The following is a 4,214-nucleotide window of genomic DNA, read 5'->3' as shown; positions in this document are numbered from 1 at the left end:
AATAATAATATATTTTAATAAATATTATTTATTTTTGTAAAATAGAAAAATATACGTTATTAATATTTTGTTAAGCCATTAGTAGCTATGAGAATCTTAATTCTAATAATAATGTTATATAATGCTCAAATTAAACTTCAATATATGACAAATAAAACAAAATTTCTACAAGAAAATTCGTCCTCTTGCAATTATCTCTTCAACTGCTAATAGATTCATACTTTTTTATTTTTATACATTTTAAACGATGAGTGAATTAAAGCATTTATTTTATTTTCTTTACATATTTTAATCGATTACAATAATAATAGATATATTATAATACGATATATAAATTTGATTCTTGGAAATCAAATAAATTGTAAAAAGTACAGCTACTGCAATATATCCATAAAAAGTTTATTTAACTATGGGCATTAATTTATTCAACTATGTTAGTTTATTTATGTGTACATAAATTCTACTATATATATATTGTAGTTATGTGCTACAATTTATGTAGATATAAAACTTACACAACAGTTATTACTTTTATGGTTATTACTTGTTATTCTCTGATTGTGAGTGTAATAATGCATCTAATAATAGAGATTATACTTACTCTTTCTGAAAAATTAGTACGTACTTTATCCTAAGATTACAAGATTATGATGTTTATAGAATCATCTCTCAAGATTTCCTGTTTCGAAGCTTATCAAAGAGAAAACGTCACAACATCCGGTCGAGATAATTGAAAAATATTTTCTACACTATTAGGATATGAAAGAAGCAATAGTAACCCAATGCTTTAAGTTAATTAATGTTTTGTTATTTTTAACTTTCATGTATGTCAAAATCTAAATTTTCTGTAATTGGTTTCAAAGTTCACAATGATGTATACACTTAGTAAATAATAAATTAAAGTTGAGTCAAATTTGATAAATTTTTTTATTAAATTGTTTAATCGTTTTAATTAAATTAACGACATATTGAGTAAGATCATTAAAAATCATTCAAATTGAATATAATTTGACATGATGAATGTAACAGTAAGGATAAATGTAAAGGATAAATTTCAGATACTGAACGCGACTATAAATATAACTGAAAAAGCAGAGTGATTCTCGTAAGACTCCTTCCGCACATATTCGATTTTCGATCTCGTAAGAAGCGCACGAAGTGGATCACGCAACGCTTTGGAAACGAAAGATATTACTTTTGTAGAAGGGAAAGAGTGATTGCAAAAGTTTAGACGCGGTTGTGATCGAATTTTTCCGTCGCTTCTTCTTTTCTTATTAGAGATCGCGTTATGCACCCTGATCTCAACATTAATTGTCCGTTAAGCGGATCGAAACGCGCATCATCGTTACACGAGAGCCCGCATTAGGGTTGACGAGCATCTCCCTGGATTGAGAGTCGCTCTCCGAGAAACAAACAAATTCACGATGGGTAGGGAGGAATGAAAAGAGCGAGAGAGAGAGAGAGAGAGAGAGAGAGAGAGAGAGAGAGGGAGAGAGAGAGGGGGGAAGGGAGGGAGGGAGGGAGGAAGGGAGAGAGGGGTAGGATTCAAAGAAATTTTAATCAAGCCGCTTTGCATGTGGGTGGATGCGTCGCGTGTTTGTGTGCGCATGCGCGCGCGCGCGTGTGAGCGCGAGCGCGTATGCCTCCAGTTCCGCGGTAAATTACACATACGGGGTTCCATTACCGGACCTCGTTACTTCGGAATCGAAAGCCTCGGCGTCTCTCCCGGCCACTACGGTGCTTTCCCGAGCCACGAGGAATCGATATCCTTCCGATAGAGCGCGAGTTATCGGGCACTGTTGAGCGAACGCTCGTCGACGGGACACGAGCGCGAAAGTTATATCGAGAGGGGGAGATCGTTTTCCAAAATCGCGCGAACGAGATAGAAAGAGAAAGAAAGGGAATTGCTTAAATGCTGATCACATTTCCCGATGAATATGTTCTTCAAATTATTTAGCGAATTTAATATACATAGGTACGATACGAAGTAACGCTCGTCCTGAGGAAGGTGCGGAATTTCTCCCGATAAAGAAGGGCGTATCGGCTGTAATGGGAGAAAACGAAGGCGGAGACAGCTCTCTACATCCTTTACAATCCTTTAACGATGACACATTACTTCCGAGCCTTCCCGATGGTCGCAATTCCGGTTACGTTACTGTCACTTAGCGAGCAAAATCACGAATCTGTCTCGAAGGAGACCGACGGGTAATCTTCTCTCATTCGAGATTCGTCTTAAAAGCGAGGAAGGAAGACTATGTTCGATATATATTTGCATCTTTTTTTCTTAATGTTTGGATAATTTCAAGAGACGCAGAGGCACTCACAAAAAAATATAATATATTTATTTATTATTATATATTTATTTTATAGGAAAATACAATATATCACTTCTTTTGTTAAAAAGTAACTCAAGAAACATAATAAATCTTGAACCGATATTCATAATTGGTTATATTTAAAACTGTTTCAAGTATGGTCTTAAGAAATCGCGAATCAATCAGAGGGCTGTATTAGCATCCTAAGACATTACTTAATGTGGTCTTGAAATAAAAACAGACTATGAATATCGGCCTTATACTTTTTCATTCTTTTATTGTGTTTTCTTATTTAGTTTTTATTTTTCTAATACATTATAACGACTGTACTGCTATCGCCATTTGTGCATTCGAATTTTTTTTTAATCTCAATAATCTCTTTTATTCTTAATTACATATGCATTTAATAAAGTTATTTTACGATTTTCGAATTGTTACCATACCTTAAATTATCTTAAATAAGTTAGTAAATAAACATTATCCTATCAGTTATTAAAAGTAAACTTAATTTCATAAAAAGTCGTCACAACTTAAAAAATTTTTTAATAAAAAAAAATTTTTTAATTGTAAAACAAAAATGACAAAAATAACATTATATTGAGAATATACACTTATACACGCGGATATTATTTAATTAGTTCATCATTTTTTGTCAAATTGAAAAATAATTTTTCCTTTTTTTTCTGGAAAATTTAATTTTTTTTAGTTGTCGTTTTTGAAATAAAAGAGCGATATAATACAGCAATCTATAATTGTTTTTGAAAGAAAATATTCATGTCTCCTAGCGTGCTCCTAGCTTTTCTCTTCGCGTTGCATCCGTTTTATTTTGAAAGATCCCGCAAAAATTGTTAAAAGATATTAAGATATCAATCTTTTTTCCCCTCATATTTTTCTGCGATTTAATATCTTAATAATTTGACCTAATTACGTTATATATAAAACCTTTCAGTTGAGTAAAATCCGCTTTATTTGAAATAAGGTAAAATTGAATTAAATTGAAATTAGATTACATGGATTAATTTGCGAGAGGCCGCGATTAATGGCTCGCGATTTGAAGAGGAACCTCTCAGATTCAACTTTATATTTACGGGAAGCTTTCGCCGCGATTTTTTGAATTCACAACTCGCAATCCCGAAGTTCGCACATATATTGTTTTTTTTTTCCAGCATCAGAATCCTTCGGAAAGAGTGCTCGCTTACTTCACGCGCGGCCATTGCAAATTGCGAGGGATAGCCAAGGTGAGAGCATACCTGTAACGTCTCGAAGCCATTTGCGAAGTTTTTCTGAGGATAACCGCGCGGGGCTAACGGGGGTAGAGCGAGGAGGAGAGGTGAGCGGAGAAGGATAAGAGCGACCGTGGAGCAGATAAGGGTGTGGGTGGAAGATACGGGAGTCCTTAGTGGTGTCACCATCGTCGTCGTTCTCGTCGTCCTCATCGTCTTCTCTCTTTCTCTTCTCTGGTGCAGGCAAGCGCGACCGATGAGACGTCCGGAGGACTGGCGAACGGTTAGTTAAGGAACACGAGAAAGCACTTCTGGATCACTCTCGGTGCTCACGTCCCTCCTCCGCGAGCAACGTCTCGGATACGGAGATACGATCGACTCCTCTCTCTCTCTCTCTCTCTCTCTCTCTCTCTCTCTCTCTCTCTCCCCATAGATATCATCTCGTGCATATAATACGTCAATTTTCACACCCTCGTCGCGTCGCCTTGACTCGCGTGGCAAAAGATCCGTCCTCTTTATTATTCTTTAACATCGCTTGCGAACGCTTCCGGTCCGGCAAAAAGATTTACTCCATTTCAGAGACTTAAGCTTATGTATACGATACATTTTCATGCTTCCTTGCGTTTTAATAAATTATTAGAAATGCTTCATTCTGTGTGATGCGATCTAATAATTT

Source organism: Atta colombica, unplaced genomic scaffold (genome assembly GCF_001594045.1).
Source record: "Atta colombica isolate Treedump-2 unplaced genomic scaffold, Acol1.0 scaffold219, whole genome shotgun sequence".
In the NCBI taxonomy this organism is placed as follows: domain Eukaryota; kingdom Metazoa; phylum Arthropoda; class Insecta; order Hymenoptera; family Formicidae; genus Atta; species Atta colombica.
The sequence above is the reverse complement of the archived record's forward strand: the minus strand, read 5'-3'. Positions refer to the sequence as shown.